We start from the raw sequence: 10,218 nt of genomic DNA, 5'->3' as shown, positions 1-10,218 counted from the left end.
GTTTAACAAACCCACCACCCTATAGCGTTTGTGTCTGATGACAGCATTTGCATAAATCTCATGGGGAAAAGCCTGTGCAGAGGGAGAAGGACCTTACTGCCTGTTTCATCGAACCCAAACCACAAGTTCATCACTTAGGTTGCACATTACAATGCCAAACTTTAGGACCTCACATGGCGGAAAATCACAGGAAGCCAATGGACAGCCGAGGACAAGAAGGCCGTAAGAGGGCGCCCAACGCTGAGCTCCCTGTGGAACCGCTGCCCTGGCAGCGCGATTGTGGAATGAGCGTGATCGCGCGGGTGACGGCGCAGTTTTGAAGCCGTTCTGTCTCAGCGCATCGCATCCACATCCTCCTTACAGTCTGCTTTTGTGTTGGTGACCTCCAGTGTTCCGGCCCTTAAAACGAACGTGCGCATCCCTACAACGGCTGCCTATTAAATCCACACTGCACTGGCCCAGATCCCCTGTGTGTGTGTGCAGGCTAGGGAGCACTCAGAGACTATTAATCACTGCTCCTTACAGTCCACTAAAACTGCCTCTCTCTCTCTCTCTCTCTCTCTCTCTCTCTCTCTCTCATTGCACTGTACTTGAATCCTTGTGTATTGTCATCAGGTCCTCTGCAGTGTGTACATGTATGTTAAGACATGTACCTAGTTGCCTTCACCGTGTGATGAACGCTTGTGTCCCAGTGTGTTTTGTGTGTGTGTGTGTGTGTGTGTGTGCGTGCATGTGAATGTGAATGTGCAAAACAGTACCCAAAAGCAGCACATGCACTCCAGACAGCTACGTAATAACAGTTCAGTCCTTTGTTGCCATCTTAAAAGACACAGTGGAACGTAATGTTCTGGTGGTGCCCTGTCCTTTAAAAAAATGTTTTATGTTTTTGTTTGTGTTCTTTAAACAGCCATCATGTGGCGTAGTCATTCTGAAAGCATGGCATTTTTGTTTATGGTTTCCTTGTTTTTCTGAGACCGCAGCGAGCAAGAGGGGTGTTCTTAATTTTCAGGGTTTTCTTTACAATGACATATGTTTCTGCATGGGCTGGCAGTAAGCTTTGGCGGTCAGCAGTTGTGATGGTTCAGATGCCAAATTAGATGCAGTACCACTGTTGCAGGCCTCAGCAAGTCTGTCAGGCTCTTATCACTGTTGACAAATCCTCACTTAAACTGGGGAGGCGGTGTAACGTGATGGTTAGGGGCTAGTAACCTGAAGGTTGTAGGATTGGTTTGGAGATAGTACAATGCTGTTGCACCCTTGGTGAAGGTACTTGCTGAATTGTTTCAGTATATATCCAGCTGTGTAAATGGATACTATGTAAAAGCTGTGTAAGTTGCTGCGTAGCATCTGCTAAATGATCAGAAAGCAGTGAGAACCAGAGCAGAACAGTCAATTCACCTACAGATAACATCCTTTGACTTCAGTTAGACTGTACCACTGCCATGAAACCACGGAGAACACGCTTGCATGTATCAGGCTGTACCATTTCTGGATTTTAGGCTGATGCGAGACATTAGTTCTAGGAATCTTTATCAGTATTGTATAGAGACATGCCTGCTATTATTAAAAAAGGGTACAAGAACGGACCTCCAATGTAACCATGGAGGTTTGGGCATGGGTCACACTTGTGAACTGGGGAGAGAGAGAGAGAGAGAGAGAAACTGAGCGGGTCATGATTTCTGACACAGTCAATGTGCATGTGTGTGTGGGTATTTGCATGCCTGTGTGTCTGTGTGTGGTGTGAGGTAGGATTGCAGTACATCCTCTTAAACTGCAATTTGCACACAACCATTGCCAGGCCATAGACTCTTCAAATGACCAGGGAGACATGAGTGTCAATGCCAGGTGACTTCCGCTATTGACCAATGAGAGAGCAGCATTCCCCATCCAGCTGCATGCTTTTTCTCCTTAGGCATTTTGCAGAGCAGTGCTTAGATCTGATCAGCTTAATTTGATTACTAAATTGATCCTGAACTGGTGCAGGACTTTAGTGACCGAAGATCAGTACATCGAACGGATTGTGCGATAGCGGGGACAGAACCGAGTGTGCTGTACTCTGGTCTACAGTGTGAATGCAGTTACTGAGTAAATCTAATCATGTCATTTGCAGAAGAAGACTGTTTTGTGTGGTTTGTGATTTAAAAGCTTACAATTAAGATTCTGTGACAGCAATTTTGACCATTACTTAGAATGACTGGTCTGGAGCAGTAGTCGAACAGCATCAAAATGACTGAAAACAATTACTTTAACATGTAAATGATTTGAGAACAATGGCTTAATGTTATTGTCATGATCAAAGATTTGGAAATAGTTGAAAACAATGGTCATTTAGGAGCAATTAGATGAAAAACATAAGTGAAACGAGGTTTTTATTAGTGCCTTTTATTGAGTTGTTTTACTGAAAAAAACAATTTTCAGGGAAGATTCTCAAGTGTTAGCCACGTCATCACTGTACATTCATACAGTTTAATTTTAGTTTGATCAGTAAGAATTACCATGGAGAAAAAAACAGCAATATCACAACTGTTTGTGCAAAAATGTCCATGTCTACATCAACACAACAATAAGAGCTGCGTGATCATGCCCTTGGAATGGACTGCTGCTCGCAAATGGAAGATGCAATATTCACAGCCACAGTTTCCATTCATTGTCCGGCAAGTCAGAACCAAGTGAAAACCCACCGACAGCAATGAATGTGAATCGGGACCCTTCACTTATACCTCGTACAGCTCTGTGCATTTCCTGAGCAATTCCGGGAAATCAGAACACACATTCAGCCATCTTGGCTCAGGCAACTGCTGTTATGCATGCGCGCGCACAAGTGTATAATTGTGCAGACATTTACCCAACCTTAAGTAACCCCTTTTCTCAGAATTTCAGCTGTGCTGCGAAAGAAACATCTATTGATTTTGGGACTGGATCTGTGTACAGCATTTTTTTTTTTTTGTGAAGTATATTCGGAATCTGTTTGAGAAAATGAACATAATGCTCGTGGGCTTCATTCCAACTGACAGACTTAGGAGGATGTTTGTTACTCCGGTAGTTCTGCTGCTGTCAGGGATTAGAGCTGGTGTGTTCCGGCAGAGCTACGGGCGCCCCGTCTCCCCACAGCGTGGGACCGACCGGCCAGGCGTGGCAGCAGCAGCGGTGCCTGTGGGCGGCGGGCGTGTCTTCGAGAGGCAGGGTACACTCAACGTTCGATGGTTTCTCTGCCACACAAACTCACCGACAGCGTTGAATGTTCACTGTGACTCAAGTGAGAACAACACACAAGCACTCCCTGGGGCATAGACTCTGCATTCTTACAAACACACACACTCACACAATCTCAAACAGAAGAATTATTAACATGTAAGATACAAGTTTACATTCAGGCAAATTAAAATAAACACACACACACACACACACTCATAACCTCATACACATGCAAATAAATCATATCTATATACACACAAAAACCCATGTACACACTATCACACACTACAGTTATTTCCAAATTATTTGCAATGGTGTGACACACAAACACACACACACACACACCCACACAGTGTTGGTTTCACATATAACACAAAAAGAGGGGGGGCAAATAAAGACAAGCGTTTACGCAGGGTTTTTGGATATCGCATATTTAACCGATTGCTTCGCCCCCCCCCACCCCCACAGACACCCTGCTCTCCTCCGAGTCTTTGTCTGTTGCAGTGGCAGTGAGAGGCACAGGCAAGGCAGACACAGGTGCTGAGTGGCGCGCGCGGTGAGAGAGTCCGCGAGGAGTCCGCGGAGCGCGGAACGGCGAATAATGCGCCCGCTGTGGGGTCTGTCATCTGACCGTGGGGGGAGGGGACGGACAGCGTGGGGGTCGCTGCCTGCCGGAGAGAAAGAAAGGAAGAGGGAGGAGGGAGGGAAGGAGGGAGCGAGGGAGGAAGAGAGCGAGAGAGAGAGAGAAAGAAAGGAAGCGGGAGCAGGGAGGAGAGAGAGGGAGAAGAGAGAGAGAGAAAGGGAAGAGGAGGAGGGGGGGGAAGCGGTGGTAGAGAGGAAGAAGGGGAGTGCATCGGAGCAGGGGGATGTTGATCGATTCCAGGCTCAGCGTTTCCAGACAGACTGAATGGCAAAGGTCAATAGGTCTCATTTCCTATGAAAGAGTGGCTGTCTGGCCACGCCTCCTGTCCGTGTGTCTGTCTGTCTGCCCCGTGCATGTGCCTGTGCAGAGGAACCCAGCTACTCTGGGAGGGAAGTCCTTTAAGCTAAAAAAAAAAAAAACAAATATCCACACACCAGGTTTATTCAATGTGAGTAAACCATTTTACACACACATACAACCACACACACTCACATGCACATTTGCATGCACGCGCACACACACACACACACACAAACACAGTCAAACACAAGTGTGCCTGAGCATGCTCTCTCTCTCTCTCTCTCTCTCACTCACTCACACACACACACACATATACACACACGCATTTGTGCACATGCACGTGCGCAGATACACACAAACACAAACAGAAAGCATGCGGTCTCCAGGGCTCTGAGATGCAGACGCAGGCGGGCTGCATGCATCCGCGCGCCGCATTCGTTGCAGCGCCGCCGCTTGCGACGGGGGAACTGCAGGGACGCGGCTCCGCGTCGGGAGGGTCGGAACGCGCCGCCGGCCCGCGTGCCGCAAGCCTCCTGCGACGGCGCCCGGCTCGGCTCGGCGTGTGCCCGGACGCGCGGAACGACGGAAAACGCGGACGCGTCGGAATCCGAGCGGAAATCCTACGGCGGCGGCGCTCATGCGCTCAAAGCATCCCGGCAGCGCAAAAACGTGGCGCGTGAGGTAATGCAAATCATCTTAACGCTCAGTGGTCCTGCAGAAAACCCCCACGAACCTGCACGCAATTAACTTTATGCACTGCATGTGTTTCATATCGTACATACAGCGGTTTATCCGAGGTCAGATCAGCCAGTGAGGCTGGGGAGGGGAGGCGATATCTGCTGGCTATTGTGTGTGAGTATGCGTGCGTTTAAATGCATGTTTGACTGTAGCATTTGTTTATGTAGGGAAGTATGAACACGCTAATACAGTTCCTCTCACAGCTGTGCTCGGCTGTACACGGTAAATGAGCAGACTGGGGGGGGGGGCTTTGTTGACTGACAGACAGACAAGCCATGTGACCCCCCCCCACCCCCCCACCCCCCCCACCCACATGGAACTTGAACCCGTGACCCCTTCGGTGAGTGGGTTCAGGGCACGCATAGTGGCTGCTGCATACTGCTACTTACTTATGTGTCTGTCTGTGTGTGTGTGTGTGTGTGTGTGTGCATTTAGCAGGTTTAAACACGCATGCACATGAGGCTCCTGTGAGTCAGTGAGCTCGGACACGTGTGCACGCACCGCGGCGTGTTTGAGCGTGTGCACCGGCGCGTCCGTCTGACAGGCTCTGCGCCGCGCGTCTATCTGCGCGTGTCACCGGCCGTTTGAGAGAGCGTTATTGATGAAGGCGTCGGTGCTAATGTTAATGGTGCTTCCCCTTTTCTCTCACCACCGCCCCCTCCCCCCTGTCTGGGTGACGGGGTCTACAGCTACTTGCCTCAGACTAGGTCAATACCTGAATCCAATTGCCTTTCGGATCAATAATAAACCTACAGACGCAGACGTATAGGCGGAGACCGGCCAACAGCAGTGTGCTCATTAATACATTATTTTCTGCTCGACTCGCTCTGCGTTCTCAGCTCCTGGTCGAATAGTGTCAGGCAGGGTCACTGAGGAAACCACGCTGCAAAAGCACGGAGATGCCTATGTCATGTGCATGTCAGTATTTAACAGACATACCATTTAAAAAATGAACAGTTTTACAAACACACAGACACACTCGTACACACACACACACACACATATACACACACGTGCGTACTAAAGTAAAGCAAAAATCATTGTTTTTTTTTTTTTCAAGATCATAAGGAACATGCAAAACACTGCATCTGAACACTACAGTTTGGAAAAATAATTTGAACAGAAAGAAAATACCAATAGCCACCTTTGCTGCATAATAATTATCCCTGTTACCTTCCCATACCCTGACAGCATAAGCCAGTGTTACATCCTGACAAAGTGGTTAAATACTCAAGTTTCCATGAATCTGTGAGTGCATTCACATTCAAAAGGAAATCCACGCGGGGATCAGTTGTAATTATTTTTATGTGGTAATGAAAGTACTCACCCCCAGTCTTCCTGTGCGGAGTCGTAGATGCACGCTCCCTCCCTCGCTCCCTCCCTCCGTCTCTCTATACCCTTTTCCATACATCTTAATCTGCTTCCCCCCTCGCCTCGCATTCCCCCGCTTTCTCCTTCAGCCCGACTCTTCTCCCTCTCCTCCCCCCTTCCATCCTGTCTTTCCTGCTGCCCTTCCAACTCTGCCCCGTCTCCCACCGCCAGACCCCTCACCCTCTCCTGCAAACTCCCACCTCTCCATTCTTCCTTTCCTCTCTCCTTTTCCTCCCTCTTCAGTTTCCCCCCTCTTCTCTTTTCTTTTTCTCTCACTCCGTTGTCTCCGACGCCTTCCTCCGCGCTGCTGTAAACTTAACTGCAGACTGTTTGGTGTGTGTGTGTGTGTGAGAGAGAGAGAGAGAGAGAGAGGGGGGAGGGAGGGAGGGAGAGGGGGAGAGAGAGGGAAGGAGGAGAGTGCAAACCAGGACATGCAGTCCATGTCAGTTTGAATGAAAATTGTGAACGCTCCGTTCCTTCCACCTCTACCCCCTCCCCCTCCCCCTCCTCACTCCCCCACCCCGCTCTCTCTCTCTCTCTCTCCCCCTCCCTCTCGATCACGTGCATATACTCTGTCTGGCTGTACTTCTTTCTCCCACCTTCAGAATTTTTCACACTCCAGACAGACATTTATTTATACACTTGCCCCCTCCCTCCCCCTCTCTACCCCCCCCCCCCCCCCCCCCCCCACACACACACACACACATGCATGCTTCCCTCACACCTTGTGTGCCAGACATTTAACCCCTTCATGGCCGCAGCCTTGGTCTCTGTTATACAACCCCCCCCCCCCCCCCCCCCTCCTCCTCCCTCCCTCCCCCGGACAGCCTTCTGTGTAACATGACCAATCACCCACAGCTGTGATCTGACCACGGAGACGAGAGCTGTATTTGCAGATGTTGCATTCCTTTGTGGCAGAAATACTTCTGAGCCATAATGTTTTTAGAATCAAAACAGAGAAAAAAGGAACCAAATCTGCAAAACTGGTGCGCTGGCGCTTCCTTTCTGAACACTTCGCAGTGGTGGTGTTCCGGTCCGTATTGGACCTTTGGCAATACATAAATAACTCTGGCCTGGACTGCAAAGTTGCACTGAACGATATTAGCTTTGCAACTTTGGATTTTGAGTACAGTCAGCGAAATGAGAACTACAGCATGTGTACTGAATCATTATCATCATGTTGGTGTATATTATAGTGTGAAAACTGCGCTGTACGCAGCGTTTAGCCTCAGCCTCTGTTTTCTGATTGTGACTATGCTTTGGGCTCAGTGGGGTGGCCGAAAGGCACGTCTCTCGATGTGGGTTTGGAACCGGTATTCACTGCATTTTTCAGTTCATATATTTACCTGCTGTGGCACAACATACAATCTGAGATGGGGCTTTGGATTTGCTGGGAAACTGAGTAAGGCATAATTTTGAGGACCTTGGATTATACTCGTTGAACCGAAATATTCAATGGGGCATTTCTTAGAGCTGACATGCAATGGAATAAGACGCTTTGTTTTTTTTTGCTTTTACTTAAGTTATGGTTATGCTTCATGCCCCTGTATTATAACTCCAAAAGCAGAACAGCTGGCTTTGCTGTGGGATTGCAGTTTGGTTTTCAATTGTTGTTATCATTTTATTCTCGCTTCCTCTTTCTATAATCTCTCCCCCTCCTCTCTCACGCTCTCGCTCTCTCAGCTAAGCATTGATTGTTCAGTTTGACTGCGATCTCAGGGGTCACCAGAGCACATCTGGCCACACCCCCTCATTGCTTTCCTCAGTGCTGGCCACACCCACTCCATGCCTTGCTCAGTGCTGGCTCCACCCCCTCCTCACCTTCCTTAGTGCTGGCCACACCCCCTCCTCACCTTCCTCAGTGCTGGCCCCACACCCCTCCCTCCTCATCTTTCCTCAGCGCTGGTCCCACCCCCTCCTTCCTTAGCGCTGCCCCTGCATATTCTCCTCCAAAGTTCTGACACCCCACCTCCATTCTCCATTCAGCGCAAACCCCACCCCCTCTATCATCTTTCACCAGTGTTGGCCCCACCCCCTTCCCCCTGCTGGGGTTGGGCACCTCGGAGTAACCTCCCTGACCCCCCAGACCCAGTCAATAGCCCATAGATTTACCCAGCGCTGAGTCCCTCTCTGATAGGGCTGATAAATTTCCGCAGGGTGAGGCGGTCAGCGGACAGATGCTGCTTCTGAGATGGTGACCAGGGCGTGGCTGTTTCCATTTCTGAGCAGCACGCCCTGTCATAACCGTTTCAGAGATAACTCGGCTGCACTGAAAGATGAAATATTACCAGCAGGGTATCGCCAGTCAGTCACCCTGCGCAAGGGCGTTTGCAAAACGCGGGCAACAGAAAATAAGACGTTAACAGCTGAAACACTGCCCTGTAGGCTGGAGCTGTGAGAGTCGGGATAGAGGAAACGCACTCTGGGAACAGTGTGAGAGGGCGGAATGAACAGCGCCGCTGCAGCTGCGCAAACCGTTCAGGATGAGAGACAGAGCAGCCCCTGGAAAAACATCCACCCTCCATCCACCCTCCGTCCAGCCGACAGAAAATAACGGAGAAAAAAAAGGCTCGGGCGTCTCTCAGGAATCACGAACTCCCTGAAACACTCTGAGTGCGGGACATACAGTCTGGGTGTGTGGAGTGAGGTAGGGTGGGAGGTTGTTGGAGGAGGGCTGTGGAGTTGGGGGGGGGGGGGGTTGAAGCCTCTCCCATTTCAGCACTCAGAAGGAATCCCTATGGAGCTCCATGAGAGCGAGACCGTTAGAGCATTATGAAACACAGCAGACACTCCTGCTAAAGTCACTTGCTCGCTCCGTTCCCCGGCCGACTGGCAGAAAGTACTCAGAGATGCGGTTACTTTACACTGACATGCCCAACCCATTTCACGTAACATGATTTTCTCAGATGAAAAATTAAATCTTAATCACGTGAGGGGGGGTGAAACATCTTTAAATGTCTTTGGCAAGGCAGCCGGACCACATCGTCAATTGACATATTTGACACATGATATTCCTGAAGACAAGCTTGCAAATACATCTCTGCTACATCATTGGTTTGAACTTTGACCCTGTCGTGGACAGTTCATGCTTCTTTCTCAAAATCACTGCGTGGATCGGCTTACCGGACCAAGGGGCGGGTTTCTGGGGGACTTGTGGGCCAATCCGTTGATGGACTGTCTCGCTGACGGACCAATAGAGGCAGGGTTAAAGGTCAGCAGGGGTCTGAATGGCACTTTGTCTCAGCCTGGGTCGTGATCCCAGCCGCAGCGATAAAGGCTTTTTCTGCCTGACAGCTTGAGAAGGTCTTAAGATCTGAACCCGAGACTCCAGAATCAGAAGAGAGCTGGAGCCTTCCTGGATGCAGACGGTTCTGTCTTCACAGTGCTGGTTCGGAGACGAGGCCTCTTTATAAAGCAATCAAAGGCACAGGGGACCCTCCCGCTCTGCACAGGACACCTGCTTCCGAAACCTATTCCTCTGCCGTTGGAAATTCAGGAAACATGGACCGATATGCATCGAAAAAAGAAAAGAAAAACAATGCCACATTTAGTAGACATTTGCATACAATCTATTTATACAGCTGGATATTTACTAAAGCAATTGAGGTTAAGTAACTGGCTCAACGGTACACTTGCAGTGACGGACACAGGAATTGATCTCACTACGACCTTGACGTCACCCAGCCCAGTGCCCTAACCGTTATGCGACACTGCCGGTAGCCAGAGGCCGATAGGCGATGCAGTGGCTACCATACCTCCATGCCGCCCATTCACACCACCAGTGCAATGCGCCGCTTCAGGTAGCAGAGCGGATATTCTTTCAGTTGTGTGAGGAGGGAGGGGGGGTGAGATACCGATCAGGATCCAGAGCCAGAGAGACCTTAATGCTCACTGAATCAATAACTGAGGGACAGAGGCGGAGATTCATCTGAAGCCGCCACCCCCCCCCCTTTCCTCTTCTAGAAAATGAA

The sequence above is a fragment of the Anguilla anguilla genome, chromosome 17 (assembly GCF_013347855.1).
Source record: "Anguilla anguilla isolate fAngAng1 chromosome 17, fAngAng1.pri, whole genome shotgun sequence".
Classification (NCBI taxonomy): Eukaryota; Metazoa; Chordata; class Actinopteri; order Anguilliformes; family Anguillidae; genus Anguilla; species Anguilla anguilla.
This window is presented reverse-complemented; position numbering follows the sequence as displayed.